We start from the raw sequence: 23,735 nt of genomic DNA, 5'->3' as shown, positions 1-23,735 counted from the left end.
CTGACCAAGGGAAATTTATTGTATAAAATAATATAAATTAAAAACGTAACGTTTCCATCTTCTAACAGGATCTTCTTCAGACAAAGATCTCTTTCAATTTATAGTGAATCTTTGTCTGAAGAACACCCTGTCATAGGGTGAAAACGTTACGTTTTTAGTGAATATTTTTTTATACAATAAATTTGTCTTGGTCAGCATTTGAATGTTTTATTTTTTACAAAATTCCCGTTCCAACTTTTTAATTCCCTGTTCGATATGAGTTTTAATCCCTCAGCGCGTTACATTCACTATCCTTCACCCAGCGGTCGATATACAAGGTGGTGCTAAATTCCGTTTACAACGCGGAGGAGGTGAATCGCCAAGTGAAATGAAGACGAAAATGTAAACGGAATTTTGTCGAATGACGCACCGTGTCAGAGCTAGACGATGCCGAAATCGTGTGAAAATGGACTCCACTCCTCCATATGCCCACAAATAGTACTCATAAAGAAGATGCGGCACGATATATATTAAAAAAAAAAACACCTTGCACAAATCGCGTGTCGAAAATGAATGCGGCAGGGATTCCCCACAAGAAGTGAGGGATTCCCGGGAATATGTCCGACATGGAACGCAGGTATCGAATGGGGGAACAAAGGGAAATGACGGAGGTCACAGCACATGAACAGCATTTCGCCAGGAAGTGTCCGAAAAGCAGGCTGCAGAATGGGATTCCCCAGAGAAGAGGGGACACAGACAACATGTGCAAGAGGTGTATGATGACACACACGTACACAAGTTGTATTCTTTATTGGTTGTGGAAATGACATACGATACATATCGCATACGTTGTTGAAAATGTCCGCCAGCCATATCCACACTCAGACGGCATCGGCGTAGCAGGGACGCTCTAGTATGCTCAAATACGTTGGGCATGACAGTGATCATCCCAGCAGCGACGGTAACCCGAGCAACGAGGTCCTCCACACTTTCCACCGGAGTTTCGTAGACCAGCCTCTTCATTTCGCCCCACAAGAAGAAATCTAGCACTGTGAGGTCGGGTGACTGAGGTGGCCAAAGAATAGGTCCACGCCTACCAATCCATCTATCACCGTATGTATTGTTGAGTAGCTACAGCTTTGGCTCGGCGGTCAAAATGTGCAGGGGCACCGTCATGTTGATACCATACAGCTTGTCTAATTGCAAGGGGTACATTTTATAACAGTTCAGGTAGAACTTCCCGTAGGAACACACAATAGTTCCCACCGGACAAAGTATTGGGCAACACGTACGGACCTATCAGGTTGTCCCCGACAATGCCACACCACACATTCACTGCGAACCGTCGCTGAAAATGACGCTCAATGATTGCATGCGGGTTTTGCACATCCCACACGTGACTATTATGGGTATTGAAGACGCCTTCTCTGGTGAATAGTGCCTCGTCGGTCCACAACACTGCATTTCTAAAATTGGGGTTTGCAAGGGTTTGTTTGTATGGGTGCATACCCTCATCGTGCAGCACGCGTAACACATTGGTATGGTGCGTGTGTCACACATGGCCAATGGCACGGGTGCTGGTGCCTGGCGTCTCCCGTATCCTGTCCAACACTTCCTCCTCAAATTGGACACTGCGCACACTGCGCGGTCTGCCACGATCCCACGCCCTAGGTCGTACAGATCCAGTTTCACGTAAACGAGCATCCACCTGTTGAAACAGGACATGTGATGGTAGGCGCCGATTTGGAAATCGTTCGCGATACACACACCTTGCCTGATGGCTGTTTTGGTGTGTCTCACCATAAATGAGATGCATATCGGCAAGCTCGTTGGTGGTGTATGTCGCCATTGTCAGGCTCACAAAGGAGCACACGAATACGTACGAAACTAACTTGTGATGTACCGTTCACGACTACAGCACTGAACACTCCACACAGGTGTCCACCCCGTACGATAACACAGATGGTACACACTACGTACTTCCTAACGGTCACTTTAGCAATGTGCTCAATTTCACCACACGCCTCAGGATGAACACTTTGCGACAACACACGTAACTGACAGGCAGATCGCTAGTCGCGTACACTGACGCGTTGTTTGTACATACGTATACCTGCGATAGCGGGCCGTGACAGATAGCATCCCGCTGAGCGCCTCAAGCGGAGCTTTATGTACTGCTACGTCTTCCGTCGTAGTATTTGGAGCCGATATCAGTACGTGCTGGTCGTTCTCTCACGTGTACGTACGTATTACATTTCTACGTACCGCCTTGGATACTACTTGTGTACGTGTGTGTCATCATAGTACACGTCTTGCACATGTTGTCTGTGTCCCCTCTTCTCTGGGGAATCCCCTTCTGCAGCCTGCTTTTCGGACACTTCCTGGCGAAATTTCTTCATGTCATTTCTCCGTCATTTCCCTTTGTATGTACCCCCATTCGATACCTGCGTTCCATGTCGGACATACGTATTCCCGGGAATCCCTCACTTCTTGTGGGGAATCCCTTCCGCATTCATTTTCGACACGCGATTTGTGCATCATTCGCTAGCCCAGATGTTTTTTTTTTTTTATATATATATCGTGCTGCATCTTCTTTATGAGTACTATTTGTGGGCATATGAAGGAGTGGAGTCCATTTTCACACTATTTCGGCATCGTTTAGCTCTGACACGGTGCGTCATTCGACAAAATTCCATTTACATTTTCGTCTTCATTTCACTTGTCGATTCACCTCCTCCGCGTTGTAAACGGAATTTTGCACCACCCTATATATTACATATATTTAATCTATATGCGGTCCTATAAAACACATACTTGTATAGTGCATAGTGGTTTTATATAATGCTGTTTGGTAAGCATATGAACAATATGAACCCCCCCCCCCCCCCGAATTGACATCGTTTATTGCAAGTAACAAAAAAGCAGAACCTTTTGTTAGTTTTATAACGGAAATAAAGTCCAGTTAGTTAGTATTCGAAGAGAATAACCAAAGAAAAACAGGGTTACAATACAGGCACCAGACTATATTTTAGTTTTCAGTTTTCAGTTTTCAAAATTCCAAAAATTAAGTTTTGTAAATGGTCAAGCATCATAAACATTATGACTAAAATTTATCTTACTTTTAAAGCTCTTTCCTGAAGGTATCTAAAATTAAATAACAAAATATAATAACTGTGCACACTGCATGAAACGTACAAAAAAATAATTAAAACAGTTGTGCTGTATATTCACACTTCTGAAAGTCTCCTCAAGGATATAGGGACAGCAATAATAATAATAATAATAATAATAATAATACATTTGGAAAAATAGTTTATTATTATGAAATTCTAATTATTATTATTTATATTATTCAAATTTCTTTGCAACGCACATGGGAACAATTATGAGTGAATCCCCTTAAGTTTTTTTCCTGCCTATGGCCATGACGTATAACCGTAAATTTTCCTTTGGTTGTGGACCCTCAAGTATGAATCGTGAAGTGGACGCAGTGAAATTGAAACTTATAGTCATCACCTCCATGTAAAAATGTATTCTAGTCGATCTTACCAATACGCAGTGATATATGAAAATGAAATAGATGCTTGTGGGCTGAAACTACCAAGGCGAATATTTTACATCTACGATTATTGTCACATTAAAGTCATATTCGACTGTATACGCTCGAGGGTAGTAGCCTCGAACGAGTACGGGCGAGCGAAGGTGGTCGGTCCCATGCAGTGTTGCCAATCTCCGAAGGCAGGATTTCCCTTTTACCAGTGTAAAATTTACCTTTTTGGACCTAAATTTCCCTCGATTTTCAAAACACATCTGAAGCTGTATCTTTGTATTACTATAACTGTTAATCAGGACCGTATATAAGGGGGTAAGTGGGTTCAAACCCACCATTGAATAAAATACTAGAAACTGATCATAGTTTCATAATATAATAATCCTAAAATAAACATTTGAATTTTTAAATAAAACACTAATGTATTGAAAAAATCCTCAAACCAAAAAAAAATTTCGTCTGCGGTCTGATTGTCGGACTTTGAAACCCACCCATTGTCAAAGCTTAGCTAGGGGCTGCTGTTAAAATTTTTGTTTTGACGCCTGTTGTGCCTGAGGAACAAACTTTATTATTATTATTAAATATTTATGAAAATCATAAAAGTGTGAAGTAATGGGCAACCACTCAAAACGAATTTTTTCCACATGTTTCCCAAGATATCTTTTCATCCGCAGATAAATCCCCACGACGTTTTCCAACCTTTTTGGGAGTTGCGGGTAGCTTCCTATCATCCACCTCTCCCATTCTCCTTGCAACGACACAGGACACACAAAGTCACACACGCAGCTACTAAGACACGTTCTGAAATGATGGATGGAACAAGGAAAGAAGTTGAAAATCGCGTCCCGAATTCTTTCCAGGTGCAGTGCGGCTCGTGCCTTGAGCCTTTTCTAGGAAACGCGACAAATATAAGACTGACCGGTCAAGGTCATCTATAACAGGGAGAAAGAAAGTTTACCGAAAAGTGTCACTGTTGCTAACTATTCATTTGGAAAAAGTACACGTTGAAAAATAATATTTTCGAACTGTTTAAAAGAATGTGAGTTTAAATTTCCCTGTTTTCTTTTTTTAGCTATTTTCATTAAATTTCCCTTTTCACCCTCAAATTTCCCTGTGCCGAGGGAAATTTCCCTGTTTTTGGCATCACTGGTCCCATGCAGTACTCTACCTGGTACAGTTTCCGCCGCTAGGTGGTTTGTCGTCTGTTAGAAGATCTTGGCAACTATGCTGTGAGTGTTTCCACCCAATAAGAATTCTGGAGACAGCACGTGGCTCGCCTTTCCCTTTATGGGGAGAATTTGAATACTCGGTTGCCACACTACAACGTACGGGAAGCGAAAGCAGCTGTTTCAGAGGGCGAAAATTAAAGAATTTGCTCTAAGTGATTGAATAACTCACTAATATTTGATTGCCCCTTGAAGGAATATGCGACTGCATGGCCAGTCACAATGCTTGTATCAAGTATACGTTTAGCAACAACGGTCCAAATATGACAGACTACTGAACTGTACCTTCTGCCCTTGAGGTAAGGGAATATTTGATTGAGCTATGGAAATACGTGTGGCGATGCTCCTATATTTAACAGTGAGACAGGTAAATTTCCAAGTTCGAACATTGGGTTTTAAAGTATCTCTGACCACGAAGGAAAATTTTCATACCTATCCACTACTCAAACACAAATTTTTGGATTAGAGTTTTAAATGTAAACTTGTTCATGGTACAGTCATGGATAGTTCAGGGAAGTAACGATGTCCTTGACTTTCAATAGGATTTTTACAACACAAAAGTGTCCGTCACTGTATAAGTATCCTCATCAGTGGCGGCGATTGGGTTCCAAAACCGGGGGGGGGGAGGTGCCAAAACTGGGGGACAAAGATAAGGTTTAGCATGGTGCGGGGGCAAAAGTGGCGAAAAGTGGGAGGGGGAACTGCCCTCCCCCTCCTAATCGTCGCCACTGATCCTCATGCGTTTAAATGACATCAAAGCAATCGATGTCGGCTCATGTGCCTATTGCGAAACTGAGAGTAGGTACAGTCAACAGCAATAAAAGTACGGCACCTAAATCCTGAAATATTCGCTTTCCCGTATGGTGTTGTGAGTGTTGTCGAACTCTACGCCGGCAAGAAAGTATTCACGATCTAGGTATCCATCTTTTATTGGTGGTGACTGTACCAGCGTCTTATCATGAAATACTTAACGCAATCTAACAATATTCAACGATGAGGATGAATGATGAATTGGTGAAACGAATGAAACAAGCCCAAATGCCTACCTAGGGTCGTAATCTGGGTCCTCTGACTTCGAATCGTGTTACGCTGGCCGCTCCACTACAGAGGTCGGCGATTGTTGTTGTTAATAGCAATAATACCGTATGTTTATTATCTTCTCCAAAGGGGAAACACCTTTGCAAAAGTATTGTAGATGTAGATGACCCCTTTGGAGAAAAAATATGTACGTAATTCACACACACTGATAAGTTACGATAACATTAGTATGAATATTTGAAGTAATTTTTTTTAAATATTTTCCCCATAATCGACTTTCTCGTGTATTTTGGGAATATGTATCATTTCTATGTCATTAATAAGGTAATATATCTAATAAACTGTATAATTTCTTCAGTTCCTTCTTATATGTTCTTCAGTTATGCTAGATATTGTATTGCTGCATTTACGTTTTTGTTGCAACAATAATGCGTGTATGTAAAATACAGTTTTCAAAGGTTGTTGTAAGTCCACATTATGCTCATTTAGGCTAATGGGGACCGGGCCTACAGTTTAAAGTTGGATCCGCACCACTGTACAATGCGCCTCCGCCGGGAATCAAACACGGAACCCGTTGATTTCAAGACAACAGTGTTATTACTACCATACTAAAGAGGCCAACATGCAGACAAGAAGGCGTATATACGGTGTCGCCGACAACCATTGACAACGTGTGGAGAGCACCAAGATGAAAATAATTTCTTATTTGGCCTTTTGTTCGTCGCTACAAGCCCTCGTATAAATATATAGTTTATTCTATGGGTATGTATGCAATAACACGGTAAAGATCCATGGTTGCCACTGACATTAATTTTCCTATGTGAAAGCGCATAAAAAATGACAGTACTTCTTGGAATTAATAATATCGTAACAATACAGAAGTCATCCATGTAAAGTTGCAGAGTGTGAGAGAGTCAGCGTAATAAAGGCACGAAATGAAATTCTATTGGTGAGAATACGATATATGCAGACGTGCCGGCCATTTCGCGAATTAAAATGGACAGTCATTTGTTTACTCTTTCTCGCAGTAACCGCAGACAAATAGGTTTCCCTTCGCTTGTTCCCCAATGCCACAGTGTGACATATTTATAACGTCCGTCTCTCTGTTCGCTGTCAAAAACACCAACAACGTTAAATATCGCGTCTCTACTATGTACGGTTTTCCCCTTCAGGATGATACAAGACAATTGGAACTGAATTAAGGTGACGACGATGTGTTAAAGAAAACAGCATATTTTAGCAATACAAGGGTAGGATTGCATCCCATTCTCCCTTCGCTCGCTCAGGGTTGAAAATTCGACGACAGCGCCAGAGGGTTTTTCTCTTCTCGGCAGATCAGCACTTGCTTTGTAGTTTAGAGATCCAAGTCCTGAGGGAGTGGTACTCGATCCTCGCTGAGTAACTTAAGCCTAAAATATTCCACATTACAAGTCCGCCCAAGCCTACAACGTAATCATAATAATGGCAAGGCGCAAGAGTAAATTATTTTCCAAGAACTGTAATTCAGGTGGGAGGTTCCAGTTACACCCAAAATCGCCAACAAAAGCAACAGACGAAGATGCTGGCCTGGGTTGAGAAAGGAAAACAGATTGCCTTATGGGTGTTGCCGCCATCTTGTTCATATACCGTGGGCAGAGAATCACTCTGCATTTCCAATTGTATGTGCTCGATATGGTTTGGAAATTGAGCCACGCTTGTTCTGTAATAGATTAGAACACCTGTATTTTATTTACTGTATGCTCCCTTTAAAGAGAGGACAAGTAAGGCAACCATTTCGACGTTCACAGATTGAAATCAATTTGCATACACTGCCTGGCTCGTAGCATATTTTCGACAGTCATTTGTTTGCCCTGCTGTATGCAATTTGTAACGTTGGTTGCAACGAGTATGGAAGTGGCAGAGTGGCTAAAAGACTGGCGCTGAAGTAAACTAGAAGTCTGGGTCTCAATGTTCGGATGGAACCCAGACACCTTTTTGGTCAAGCCCCGCCCTTCGTCTTCTGATGTCAGGCAAAAATTGAAGTGTTCTTATGGTAAGGGAACTAAACCCAACATGTCTAACCTAACAACGAAGGCATTTGACTCTGACGTGAGAACACGAAGGGCGGGGCTTGACCAAAAAGGTGATAGGGATCCTTGCGATGAGTTATACCAGCGAGGTCTTGCCTTGCTACTCTGCTACAGCAAGCGCATGACGCCGTTCAAAAGGAGAGAGAAGCAGATCACGTGACTTCTTCTTCCCCAGCAATTTCCGGTTCCTTCACAGAATTAGTTCACTTGACTGCGAATAGATTTTCTTGTTACGGTTGGTGAATACCCATTGAGCTTCACTGTGTCAGTAATGTGTTCTTCTTCCGAGTGATACGATATTCGAGCAGATGCTCCTGTCCTTGAGATTAGGCAGTGCATTGTGTCGTTCTTTGTAGTTTTGAGGTGGTTTGATTTGCAGAGCAAGTATCTCCCAGGTGTGCTGATATTTGATTTTCAGATCTGTTCACTAAGACATCTAAGAATGGATTACGATGGTTTTGGTTTCTATTTCAAATATTAAATGGAGGGGTGTTAGGTGCTCTCTCGCAACATAGTGTGAGAAAACGGCAAAACAAACAATGAAAAATGAGCAAATAAATAGAGATTTAGTTGCAAAATCATTTGTTTTCAAATCAGTCCCTAATATGAATATAATAGTTTTATTTTTTAGCTCTACTGGTTAGAAAAACTGCTGCAATTAATTAAATATAAAATGAACATTTATATGGCATATGATTGGTTTATTATATCGAAAAACTAATAACCAATATAGCGTAGGAAGGAAATATTGAAATTTTTAAGATATAATCGGAACCAGTTCTGAACATATCGCAAAGGTTTTTGTAGGGGACAAAATTTAAGTCACTTTGGAAAAAAAATTACGAAATGCAAACACTTGTTCTTAAAAAAAATATTTTATTTAAATGCATTTTAATGATGTCATGGTTTCATTTTGTAATACTGAGAATACGAAAGCAAGAACAAGTAATTTGAGACAAACACCACCCCCTTGCAACAAACAATGAGGTCGCTATACGATAAAACGTAAAAATCCAATATGATGACGTTTTACAAAATGGCGAATTTCTGCGAAGCGGAAAATGTTAGGATGAGTTCAGTCTCGGTTTATTATTAATTTTGTCTAAGTCTGGCCCGAAATATGTGTAAATGAACCATAATATGAACATTTCAGCAACCCAAGAGGATTCCTGTCTGTTACACTGTATCTTTTCGAGTGTGCAAAACTTTACATTTTTATCTATTATTTATAGGCTAAAGACGAGATCGAGAGTTTCCCTTCGAGAACGAGACTGGGGAGTAGATATCTAGACGAGAACGAGACCGACTTGAAAGATTAAACATTCGAGCTCTTGTTGATTCGCTGTTCTTGGATTGTATCGTCTCTAGTTGGAATTTTCTGTCTCAGTCGGGAAGCGCAATCTTTGTTTCGTCTCGGGTGTAGTAATAATGAAGAACAAATTTTCACAGCTGAAGAGGTCACTTAAGGTTAACAACTTTTAATGATATCTTTCTTTATTCTGATCCACCTCTCGTTTCGACTTTATGAACCTTCAAAATAAGAATTTTTTTCTGAATATATATGCAACCACGCAGCACAACTTTGCGATTGTCATAATACGTTTCATTGTAGTAGGGATTTATATACTTACTGTTAGTACATGCGGATATCACAGTAATGTTTTCATTATATTCATCTGTTGTCTGTTACACACATGCGCACATACACAACAATATACAGGGTGTATCAGAAGTCCCTTACCACACCTTGTAAAATCCGCAGTGATGTATTTTCATGGAATTTGATATAGGCGATACATAATAGGTCTAGGGGGACACATTTTGGAGTATGTCACGCGGACGGTGGCAACTTGGTTCCGCCATCTTGAATTCAACTTTTTTTATTTAAAATGATAGGTGGGTCATGCGATACATGACCATAGGCTAGAATTTTGTCAGGATGTCAAATCTGAAATCAGATTTCATGTAACTTTATTTGGTGAAAAGTTATTGCCAACTGTGGGTGATGTTTACCTGTTACAGAATGTGCTCCACATGTTGTCCGTGTTGGGCAATGCACGTGTGCAGACGCTTCTCCCAATGTATGTTGACACCGAGCAAGGTATCTGGTGAAATTTGCTCAAAGGCGGCCATGATACGTTGTTCCAGATGACGAAGAACACGAATTTTCACACCATACACCATAGCCTTAACGTGTCCCCAAAGGTAGAAGTCCATTGCAGTTAGGTCTGGTGATCGGGCAGGCCATTCAACTGGTCCACGCGACCAATCCATGCCCCAGAAAATTGTTCATCCAGGTACTGACGCACCTGGACACCATAATGAGGAGGTGCACCATCTTGTTGAAAAAAACTGTGAAATGTACCATCTTCCGACATCAGAGCTGGCAGTATTTGTTCCTGTAGCATCCCCAAGTATCGTTCCGCATTTTGAATGAAAAAAAGGACTGATTTTATCCGTGTTCCCCAATATGCCTGCCCATACCATAATCTTCCCTGCACCGGTCATTTTGGAGGGTTCTGTCCATGCGGGGAAAGGGGGGGGGGTGTCAGGCGACCAATAGCGCATGTTTTGCCTATTCACCTCCCCATTTACGTAGAAGTTCGCTTCATCGAAATGGAGCATCTGCATAGCGACGTTTGGACTTAGCCGTAATTGCGCGATAGCCCACTCGCAAAACTGCACGCGGCTATCTGGATCGTCCTCGGAGAGGTGTTGCTGCATTTGCGCCTTATACGGATGCCACTTGTGCCTCTGTAGCACTCGGTACATTGAACTGTGACTCATAGCACATTGCATTGCTATACGACGTGTGCTTCGCTGCGGTGACGTCGACAAGGAGGCCAGCACTGCCGTAGCTGTTGCTTCATCCGTCACTGTCCGCGGTCGTCCACTACGCGGTCTGTCCAAGACCGTGCCCGTCTTCTCGAATTTGGTTAATAACTGTGCCACTGCAACATGTGACACAGTGTGACGTTCTGGATGACGCAGGTTGAAATCGGCAGCCACTGCACGTGCACTTCTCACACCCCACAGTTTGACGATCTGGATGCGTTCCTCAGTTGTTAACGGCATGGTTCCGCACCTTCAACAAACAGGTAAACATCACTTTCAGTTGCCAATTTCTTTTCACCAAATGAAGTTACACGAAATCTGATTTCAGATTTGACATCCTGACGAAATTCTAGCCTATGGTCATGTATCACATGAACCACCTATCATTATAAATTAAAAAGAGTTGAATTCAAGATGGCGGAACCAAGATGGCGGCGGCATGCGATACACCCTGTACATATATCGATGGAGCGCATAATGATTCGTGTCACACTTTGAACTGTAGGTCCAGTATCGATTACCTTATCTGTGCACAAAGTTGACTAAACAAATTTCAACATATACACGCTATAAAAGAAGGTCTGCAGGACCGAGATTGCAGTGTTCGGAAAGTTACTTTTTAAAAGGTAACTAGTTACAGTCACAGTTACTTGCTTTAAAAAGTAACAGAGTTACAGTTACAGTTACTCATTTCAAAAAGTAACTCAGTTACAGTTACTTTTACAGTTAATTTCCACTGGAAATTTTCTTCCAAACAAATTACACAAATCGATTACTAATTCTAATAAAAAGGAAAAAGGTATAGAGCTGCTCACACAAGGGAAACAATTATGAGGCCACAGACGAACAAACTACAGAAACTAGACACACTTCACAGCACACAACTGACAATGGCAAACTGACAGCAGTAGGAAAGAATCCTTCTCCTAATGTCATCTTCCTGCTTCTGGGAAATCCACCTTCTTCCGAGGTATGCATATCGCTTTAGAATTCAGGACTACCTACGGAAGATGAAGCATGCGATAAACCTGTCACTGAAATACCTGGAATTCAGAGCCTACCGACTGGCCACGGAGAGGAGACAACTTTAGTTCGACAACTTTCTCTTTTGTTATTCTATTGTTGGCAGCAATTAATGTAACAAAGGATGGACATTTGTATCGCAGCAGAAATTGTAGTTTATCGATGGTTCTGGTTCACTGTAAGTCCTAAATCACCAATAATTTACGACACTTATACGGGCTGCCTCAAAATGATGTGAACGATTTCATCTCCTTATATTTTTTTCTATTTTTTGTCCAAATTGCTTTCAATTTTACATGTAATTACTAAAACTGTCCAAGTTTTTTTATATAAAATTTTGAACACAGTATGTGAGCCCCCTTTGTTACCCTGCATACATCAATTCGGTATTTCAATTCCGCCCAGACCCGTTTCAACATGTCTGCATCAACAGTTTGGACTGCAGCAGTAATGCGCTCTTTCAGTTCATTGACATCTGCGGTAGAGGAGGTTTGTACACAATGACTTTTAGATGTCCCCACAGAAAAAAATCATAGGGGGTTAAATCTGGGGATCTTGGTGGCCAGGGACGTCGTTAGGGGGGGCCTGGGGGGGCTTTGGCCCCGGCAGTTGTAACTCTGGCCCCCGCAAACAAAATTTTGATCGATTAAAAATTATCCTAAATTAATACTACATATTATATTCTGGTAAATTTGTAGCAGAGTTGGAAACACTGTTCCGAAGAAAATCTTCGGAAGCAAATGTAGGACAGCAAAATTTCACCCTTTCCTTGCTTACCAGATTATAACCAAGGTCATAAAATCTGCCTGCTTAGAGGTTATTACCCTTGCCCTAAGTTCCTGGAAACCAGAGATCCGACCCTTTTGTTGCAAATGACCCTTCCAGTACAGATGGAATCAAAGACTCCGCCGTGGCCGAGCGGTCAACAGTAGGTGGTCGAGCGACATAGGCTATGGAGAGAGTTCTCCAGTACTGACATTGTTCTGAGATTTAAAATTGCTCTATGCTTCAGCTTCAGAGCCACAGATTAGCTTTGTGTTCTTGCTTGCGAGGAAGGTCTGCTATCGGGTTCCTACGGTCACTGTGTATTTGTTCGTGTGTGGGAAGAGTTCTAGCGTTATTGTGCATTTCCATCTTGAATGGATAAATTTATCAAAACCGGATATTTTAAAACTATCTCAAAACATGTGGAAGATGACGGCAATGAAGAGGGTGTTGGTCCAAGTTCTGACGTCCCAAAGTTAGACAAAACAAGTGAATGTACTAATGTGAAAACAATTACTGATCTTGGGGTAGATAATCCTAGGCAACCACTTTTGCAAAACTATCCAAATACTACGTTCGGAAAGCGAAAGCGGTCATTTCAAAAACACTGGTTTGCATCTGCGCCGTGGCTAGAATATAGTGTGGAACTTGACGCATGCTTTTGTTTTCCATGCCGTAAATTTGGCACAGATTCAGGATATGCAGAACCAAATTTCAGGAAAATAGGGATGCGCAACTGGAAGAAAGCATGTGAAAAAATCAAGGAACACAAAGGAACGTCATACCATCTAAAATGCATGGAACTGTGGGCGAATTACAAAGTGAGTACCAATTACTTTTGTAAAACAATTATATATATATGTGTGTGTGTGTGTGTGTGTGTGTGTATGTTCGTAGATTAAATTTAAAAAAATGAAATATGTGTATGTCTGTATCCAGTGTTCAAATTGAAAAAATGCTGAGGGAAAAATTTCACAGCTTCCCTATTCTAATTTTGAGAATTGTACCTGATAGAAAGCCAACTGCGTTGGGCAGAAATTTCTCTAGGGGAGGGGTTTCATGAATCCCGTATCTAAAACATACGGACTGATTTATATAAATTTCTTGGGTTCAAAGTAAATAACACAAATTTTCCAATTAGTGTACAAGGTTTCAGTAATCACTGATCTCGTCTCAGTGGACTTTTATTTAATATCAGAATTATTTTTCTTAGAGGAAGGCAAATTAATCAGGAAATATTTTCTCATTAAATATATATTGTAATTTGCAAACCAACAACAGTATTAATTTTAATGTAAAATTTAGTTCAGAAACTGACAATATATATGTTGATATTAATGTAACATTTACTTGAAATTGAAAGAAATTATTGCGTCAAATTCTGAGCAATGGCAAAATATGATCTAGAATATACTTATGAGGGTAAATTCTTTACATGGTCAGGAGTTAAATTAAAAACTCCCCCCCCCCCCATTTTAATTCGAACACTGGATGTACTTTGATTTTCGTCAAACATATGCAACGGTGATACAAGAAATTAATGAATGGAAAGTAACAAAGAGATAGGCCTGCCTGTCCAGGGTAGGACTTCGCGTAGTGGTAATGTCGTCACCATATAATTCCATATATATCCTTGGTTCGATATCTAGTGGACGCACATCAAGGGCGCCGACTTTCCAAAATTTCTGTGGGTGCATATCAATGGCGGATAGATCTGTAATTATCAAGTATTGTATACTTTAAACAACTTTCATGCACAATGATTGCAAGAGGCAATGATATTATCAACACGTTACTAAAAGAAAATACCACATTCATACAAATCAAAATGAAAAAAATCTGCATAAATGCAAATAATTTTAATTGTATTGCAGAATGAACTATGCAAGGATTTTGTTGTGAACAGAAACTACAAAATGACTAACTTTATGTACCAAATAATAATAATAATAATAATCATGACATGTTAACTTTCAATATAAAACACATTCCTTCTTACGTCATTTGCACTTCTGAATTTGTTTGCAGTTTTGGTAATGTCAATATTTTTAGTCATTTCTTTATGAACATGCAAAATTGCCAAATCATTCAATGTTATTTGGGTCATTGTTGACCACAAAATCGTTTTCAATCGTCTAAGTGCTGAAAATGACCGCTCAGAGGTACAAGAAGTAACAGGTATAGTTAAAATCACCCGTACAAACTTCACAAATTCTGTGATCATTTCACGCATGGGACCACTGTTTTCTCTACTTGAAATATTTGTAATGTCTGACAAGTTGGCCACTTTTTCTTTGTTCGTTCTGTACACATCTAGAAACATGTCCCTGTGCAATGTTAGCTTGTCTTGATCAAAGTCTGTCCCATCTCAATGTTTTAATTGCTTATTATTTTTTGATAATGGCAAGTGAGAAATATTTATTTTATTTTGTTTTTATCAAACTAAAAATCTTGTGGGTGCGGCGCACCCACAAGATTATTTATGTGGGTGCTCGAGCCCCGGAGCACCCACGTAGTCGGCGCGCATGACGCACATAGTGGTTCTGATCAAACTTTAAACTGTACGTCCAGTCCCGATTGGCCTCCTATTTGTGCATGAAGAGGACATAGAACATTTGGGGACAAAATCGTAATTCGGGAGCTAACATGCTCAGCCACTGAGGCGGCTAAAATTCAATAGGTTTCCATTTTGGCTATTTTACCTTTTTTCCTACCTCGTAGGTTAATTTTTACGACAAGTCGATGTGGATTGATGAATGATGGACGGATGGAAAAGTGATGGGAGCATAGACAAACAGAATGAGTCACCAATGGCTGGTGGAGGTTTGAACATGGGATCTCTGATTTCGTAGCCCTTTACGCTTACCACTCCGCCACGAACACTGGAATAAATTAAATAAGTAATGCCATGGTTTAGAATGAATGTCGGAGAGAGTGGAAGCCGAGATAATAACATGTACACTAATGCAATGTTGGCATTGCTAGCAGATGTTAACGGTCTACCGATACCTCGCAGAACGGAGAAATAATTTTTACCTATATTTGCATTGTTTTAAAAAATATATACAGCACTGACGAACGAAGGAACAACGCTAATCTCCACTGTCTAGAGCAGGGGTTCCCAAACATTTTCGTTTCACGGCGCCCTTCGTGTTTCAAGATTTTTCCACAGCGCCTACGTCATGAATGTAGGCCTATCTAGTACTTGCTTTGATTGACTGAATTGATGTTTTAAGTCCATGCATAGTAAGGCTAATTGGGACTGGACCTACAGTTTAAAGTGGGATCCGAACCACTATGTGACTCCACCGGGTAACGAACCCGGGACCCCTTAATTACAAGGTGGCGAACTCTAACACTACGCCACCGGGGAGGTCCTATCTAACACTTGTAACGCTCTGTTAGTGTGCTTACGTTGCTTGCCTTAAGTTAAAAAATAAACATATTTAAAATTCAGAAACATTTTTTATGTAACAAGTACAAAATAAGAACATGTATTTGGAACAATCATATCGATGACTGAATTTAATTGAAAATATTGGAACATCACGCGGCGGCCCCGTAAGCCTACCAGGGCGCCGTGGCGCACACTTTGGGAACCACTGGTCTAGAGATTACAATTTCTGTAAAACTGAGTCCTAGGTTTGAATCCTGAAGGAGATATTATTTTCTTTCATTATTACAATAACTTGTCATCGTAATCAAAAATAGTTTAAAGTCCATTTTATGCTCAAATATATTAATTGGAACTGGATTTATAATGTCAATTGAACTCCGACCCATTGTGTAATGTGCCTCCACCGGGACTTGAACCTGGCACTCTTTGGTTATAAGGGAACGTGGTAAACCACACCTGGGAGGCCCGCCGTGGTGAACGTGTCGTTATAAGAAATATGCAATATAAAGCAAAAATGTGAATTTATTCTTGAGAATGTTAAAAAACAACAAGAAAAACCAGAATATTTGAGTCGCTAATAATATTCTGCATATTACATATAATTGTGATGGCCGTTTGCGAGTTTTCCTTCATTAATTGCCATTCATAATCGTCAACATTGCGATTAACTAAAAGTAACAAAAAAGCGGTACAAAATTTGAAAAATAAAATATACATAGAATAAAAGTAAATGGCAATTAATGAAGGAAAACTCACAAATGAACAGAAAAGAAAGGTAATAACAAGTTGATATTTACTACCTACTTTTGGGCTTTTTGAAGTTGTCATTTTTGGCGCCAATTTACCTGTCTATTTAGCATGGTTTGTGGCTATTATAAACGCGCTCCCTACTGATAACACGAACTGAGACAGAAATAAACAAAGTGTGAAAATACCTAAGTTAGTGTCTTCATGACACTTGTACAAACCACCAACGTCGTTTTGCGATAATGCAGGGTGCAAGTTTAGAGGCGCACAATTTTCGAAAGAAAAGTGGCACGCGTCCTATTTTTCCTATTACATCTCGAGGCATTGGTGTACACATGGGGGAGCTGATGAGGCTACAACTCTCCCGAAACTTTGAGAAAAACAAAATTTTGAAATGAAATCTGTAAAGAACTCGGGGAAAAAAACAAATTGGTAAGTGCAACCCCCACACCCCTTAAAATGACCCTAGATACCATTTCTCTCTTTGAACAACTTTAAAAAGGAATCCCAAAAGTGGTAATTACCAAATATTTTATATTGTCTCTCTCCACCTCCCCTCCGAAAGAAAATCCTGCGTACGTTTGTGTCTGGAGGAGAGTTACAAATCACTCGCGTCATGTAAAGTGCTGCTTGCGATGGAATACTGCTAGAATTTAAATTTGAAAATAATTTCAATGTTAAAGGCGTCATCATTATTACTATTATTAATATGATTTTGTAACGTCCTATTATTGTTATCATTACGCCCCTGCCTAAATTCGCAGCCAGAAATACGATTGATTGATTGATTGAGTTATTGTTTTAAGTCCACTTTATGCACAGTAAGGCTAATGGGGACTGGACCTACAGTTTAAAGTGGGGTCCGAACCACTATGTGCCTCCACCGGGTATCGAACCCGGGACCCCTTAATTACAAGGCAACGACGCTACCACTGCGCCATCGAGGAGGCCCAGAAATACGAATAAAACGCGATCTTCTATCTTCAGGAAAGCAACGTCTTGACAAGGCACAAGGCGGTCCTAAGACCAGCACAAAGCTTGAATGGAGACAATACAACAAGCTTGTTCAACAAATGTTGGCCCGAAGGTTGCGGACAACCAAAGGCGGCACTGCGTCCCAAATACTTTCTGAACTGCCTGTCATAAAATATTCCTGCGAGAGGACAGTCGTCACCTGTCGAACCTGACAAATTGCAAGGAGCGGTCTTTCTTGCTTTAAGGGAACAAGGGAAAGATGGAGAAGATAAAGGGAAGGAAATGACAATCAAATGGTAGAGAAGACTTATCCCTGGGTTGTACCCCTGCTGTTTGAGAGCACAGTCTCTGAAAGGCAATACGCAAATATGGTTAAATTTTCCCTTCCCCAGTAAATCTTTGTTTCCGATTCATTTTGTTCTTTCTGCTAGATTTTGCTTCTATCCAGGGTGCCAAGTACCAGAACGGTCCAATGACCTTGGTGCCCTCGAGCAAGGAATAACTTGAGTGAGGAGGCAGGAGGGCTTTGGGGGAGGGAGGCGGGGCAGATGCAAGAGGACGAAGAAAATGTATTTTTTTTTGTATTTGTATTTATATTTGTATTTATTTACATTTTCCTTGTGCGAGCTGTACGCTGTACGCACTACATTAATTTTACATTACACACACTTTCTCTTCCCTCAAAGTCATGTATTAATATTGTACCTTCTTTACGTTAGTATACTAATAACTCTTAGCACTTGATCAGATACAAAAGAAAAAATTAAACATAATTAGTATATTTTAACAATCGAAATATTGCACATGCAAATAAAGTTGTGTGTCCGGTTCATTCGGCCTCCTGTCTGGAGACTTACTTGAATTTGAATTTCTTTGTTGAATAATGTGAAAAACAAAACAGAACATAACAAAACAAAACACATATACATTGCACACTGCTAGACCCACAGTACGCGTATTACACGCTCGGTTCACTTTGTGCGGTTTCTTCGTTCTTATCGCTGTCCGCTAACGCCTTTCCTCGTCGCTCCCTCACTTCCCACAAATATCTCCCCACTCGTTGCACTATCTCACTTATGATTCCTCTTCTGTCTTCTACCACTTCCCTTATTTCCCTCTCTGTTACGTTCTCAACCCACTTGTCCCGTAAATCACGCGTAGAGGGGCAGGCAGAGAGCAGATGCTCGCCCGTCTCTCCCTCCCCGCACAAAGAGCATATAGTTTCCCCTGCTTCATTCTTAATTTTTCCTAGGCAACCACTTTTGCAAAACTATCCAAATACTACGTTCGGAAAGCGAAAGCGGTCATTTCAAAAACACTGGTTTGCATCTGCGCCGTGGCTAGAATATAGTGTGGAACTTGACGCATGCTTTTGTTTTCCATGCCGTAAATTTGGCACAGATTCAGGATATGCAGAACCAAATTTCAGGAAAATAGGGATGCGCAACTGGAAGAAAGCATGTGAAAAAATCAAGGAACACAAAGGAACGTCATACCATCTAAAATGCATGGAACTGTGGGCGAATTACAAAGTGAGTACCAATTACTTTTGTAAAACAATTATATATATATGTGTGTGTGTGTGTGTGTGTGTGTGTGTGTGTGTATGTTCGTAGATTAAATTTAAAAAATAAGAAAATGTAGCAGTTTACTTACATGATGACTCGGGAAAGTAAAATTGTTATTGCTTGCTTGAAAGAATGAAAGATATGAAATTAGTAATATTTTTCTAGTTTGCTTCGCTCTCAATATAAGCGTTTCTAATAAGTAACAAATTATAATTGTTATCCCAAAAAACTGTGTATGTGTGTGTGCGTGTATGTAATATGTTTTGTTAATGATGACATACTGGATACCAAATAATGTAAAAAGTAAAGTGCTCCCCTGTGCTTTTCACCACGCCATGTAGGCGTATAGAGAGTGTGGAGTTTGGGCTCCATATTTTCTTGATCACGGCCGAAGGTGGCCGCCTTTACCCGCCAGAGTTCCCTCCATGTACCCACTTTATACGACGCTGGGTGGGCGCCCGTGCCGCTTGAACAGATGGGAAAAAATCCCGGTTCACCTTCGCCGGGGATCGAACCCGGGTCTTTCTCATGGTAGTCAGACGCCCTAACGATCGAGTTCTAGGACACCAAATAATGACTAAAACTATATGCGGGAGTGCTCTGAAAATACTAAATAGTTAAAATCTGAAAATGTGTTGTGCTTATTGATACATAGAAATTATTCTCAGTTGTAATTAATAATGGTAATTATGAAAATATTTCGTTGTGGAATTGTATTACAATTAAAGAACAGGTATAACAGTTTTTTCAGTGATTTTATAGTAAAAACAGTATGCTATTTAGCGCAGCTTTGTGTGAATTCACTGAAAACCGCAAGCCTTCGCACAGAAGTTTGATATCAAATATAACCAACATGAGATTGAGGTACTACAAAACTATGTTCGTAATATAAAACAAACAACCACACTAAACAGCATTTCTGACCTGCATTCAGCTTTGCCGGAAACAATTTTTCCAATTACAGCAGAGCTGTTACAAGTAGCATTAACGTTACCAGTATCATCTTGTGCGTGTGAACGATCTTTTAGCGTGCACAAGAGATTAAAATCTTACCTCAGAAACAAATCAAACCAAGAGAGAACATCTGCTTTGGCAACCATAAACATAGAAAAAGAAATTTCAACGTCATTAATTGTTGATCGTGTCATAGACTCGTTTGCATTACAAACGAAACGACGTCATTCTTTGATAGTTCCAAGAATGTAACTTCCGGTAATGGCCTCGGTCTCAAGATTAGCAATTGCTACGTAAGTAAGCACGAACACAAATGTGTCAACAGTCCACAGCTGCGACTCCTGTATATAGTTTAAAACTGTGTTTACAAGCTTCGTTGTACTGATTTTTGCATGTCTCAGCAGAGAGGAATTTTCAAAAACATCTCTCCTCTGAAAGTTCTAAGCCTGTGGAGATAAAAGAGTGCACTTATTCAACAGTTTCTTTCACGAAAACTTCACCTCGCATGCTTCAACCAACCCACTCCCCGACGTGCAGTCGGTCTGTTCACACTCTCTATCAACTATCAAAACCTCTTCTCATGAAGTTAAATCTCTCCTTGCCTCATTACCCATACACCGCTCTTTAGGACCAGATGAAATTCCCACAATTTTCCTCCGTAACACTGCCGACTTCTTGGCTCATCCTCTCTCTCTCTCTTGCTAAATAGGTGCTTCTCTGAAGGCGTGTTCAAGAAAGCCAACGTTGTACCCATTCACAAATCTGGAGACAAAAATAGTGCTACATCATACAGACCAATATCACTCCTGTCACCTCTGTCTATAATCTGTGAAAAAATCATTAAGGACAGATTATTCAGATTTACATCTCCGCATATCGGTACTGCCCAACACGGGTTTCTTCCAGGTAGCTCTTGCTTGACTAATCTTTCAGTTCTCCTTTCACATGCCACTAGGGCTATTTCCAAAAATTCCCAGCTAGATGTGATATACTTGGATATTTCAAAAGCCTTTGACAAAATAAACCATGCTCTTCTTATTCACAAATTACGAACTAGATTTAACATACATGGCAAATTTCTCTCCTTAATCCAGGATTATTTACACTCACGGACACAGCGTGTCACCCTTTCAGGCGCCTCTTCTGATTTTCTTCCTGTCCTATCTGGGGTACCACAAGGGAGCGTCTTGGGCCCTCTCTTGTTCATCCTATACATGGACGATCTCCCTCAAAGACTTTCCTCATTTCCTGTCAATTTACTCATGTTTGCTGACGACTGTAAACTTTTCAAAGAAATCTCAACCACGCAAGATGCTGTGATTCTCCAGAATGCTCTTTCCGAACTTGTCACATGGTGTAACCAGTGGAATCTACAACTTAACCCTCAGAAATGTTCCTCCCTCACAGTCTCTTTAAAAAAGAAAAAAATACATTCTCATTATGTTCTTGAAAACAATTATATTACTACAGTTGCGGCCCAAAAAGATCTAGGTGTTATCATAGATGAAAAGCTGAACTTTAAGGAACACATCGCAGCTACAACTAAAAGTGCAATGCGCCTCTTAGGCCTCCCGTACAGATTCACTGAAATTGATACTCCAACTTCTCTTAGCCTGTTTTTCAAGTCATTCATTTCTCCGATTCTCGAATACTGTTCTCCAGTCTGGGCCATGGCTTCCAATACAAATCTTTCTAGCATGGATTCCGTCCTCAGCTTCTTTACCGCCATTGTTCGTCATAGAATTCCTTCTTTGCGGCATCTTCAGAAACCTGACATCCTGACTACTTTGAACATTCAGTTACTGCAGACCCGACGCGATATGAATTTTTTCTATAAAATCATCAATGGGAAATTAAGATCTGAATCTCTTCTTACAGAATTCAACTTCAGAGTTCCCTCTCGATCGACCCGAAACACTGAATTGTTCCACACCTCCACAGCTAGGCTTTCTCTTATACAGCGCGCTCTATTCCACAGGCTGCCCCAGTTCTACAATAATTTACCCATAAACATAGACATTTTTGCCCCTGAAAGCATTTTCCGATCTTCCCTAAAAATGAATATGTAAATCTTTGTTTCCTTGTTTATGCCTTATGTTTATATTTAACTTTTCTTGTTTTTACCTTAAACCACCTTGACTTGTTCTTGTTATTTGTTAGAGTTTTCAGTGTAAAATGGCCTTAAAAGTGCTGTATCTGAAACTTTGAATAAATAAATAAATAAATAAATAAATAAATAAGCAGATTTCGTAAATTCTGAAAAATGAATATGTGTAAGATTTCATCTGTAGGTTAGTTTGTTTGATTTGTTGTCTTCACTTTATGCACAGAAAGGCTAATCAGGACTGGACCTACAGTTTAAAGTGGGATCCGAACCAATGTGTCATTATCTCCACCTGATATCGAACCCGGGACCCCTTGATCACAAGGCGACGACCTTACCACTACACCATCGGCGAGGCCCTTTCACCTGTAGGTTTGGAAGAATCCTCATGATGGTTGCATTTGTAGCTGTGTTGAAAATAAATGTAGTAGTTTTGTCTTTCCGGAAACTTAATATCAAATATCTTGACAGACAATAATGCAATCCACAGGAGGATTCTCCAGAATAGCTAAATAGGAAAAATCCTGCACAGAATAATTTATCAGATGTCAAGAAATCAGCTTAGCACTTCCACAGTTTCGATAAAAAAGAAGAAGTTGTCATTGAGACAGGCAGAAAGTAAAATACATTAAGAAAACTGTAAAGTAATAGTTCAATAGTAGTACTTTCATAAATTGATTTGCTTCCTGAAAATTCTTGAACTCTAATGTTTATTTGGCCTCCAGTATTCACATATATATTATATACACTTCGTAGTAGTTTTATATACCAATGCACTATATATGTAGCAATATTATAATGTAATATAATGTACATATAAAACATATATATATATATGTGTGTGTGTGTGTGTGTGTGTGTGTTTGTGTGTGCATCACACAGAGTTGTTTAACTTTACTGTCTGGTAATATTTGCATAGGAACAAATTTTAGATTTGGCCCCCCCGAACTGATCAACCTAGCTACGTCCCTGTTGGTGGCTAACGTAGTAACTGTTGATCATTTTGAGTAGATCGCCCAATCCAGCGGTCTGGCAGTCTGTTATTAAGGTAATTTGTAGTTAGCATGTGTAGGAACGTTTGTCCAGTCACAGTTTCTTCGTGAAAGAATTACGGACCGTACACTTTGGTAGATGAAATGGCGCAAAACACATTAGTCTTCGGTGAATCACGCACGACTTCAACGATTTGACGAGGATTCTCAGTTCCACAAATGAGAGCATTTTGCTTGTTCACTCTTCCTGTCACATGAAACGTAGCCTCATCACTGAAACAAAGTTTGTCAATGAAATCATCACCACCACTGCATAACTAGAAATGACTCACAAAAATTTTTGAGGGACGTGTGATCATTAGGTGTTAATCGTTGTAAAAACTGCACTCGATAGGGATGCATCCTTAAACACCTACACACTACGCGCCAAACAGTTGCTCGAGGCATTGTTAGCTCTTGAGTCAAAAAGCTTTCTCTGCACCACAGGCAGCCATCTTGGAACTTATCACCCTG

This window comes from Lepisma saccharinum, chromosome 3 (genome assembly GCF_977018435.1).
Source record: "Lepisma saccharinum chromosome 3, izLepSacc3.1, whole genome shotgun sequence".
In the NCBI taxonomy this organism is placed as follows: Eukaryota; Metazoa; Arthropoda; class Insecta; order Zygentoma; family Lepismatidae; genus Lepisma; species Lepisma saccharinum.
This window is presented reverse-complemented; position numbering follows the sequence as displayed.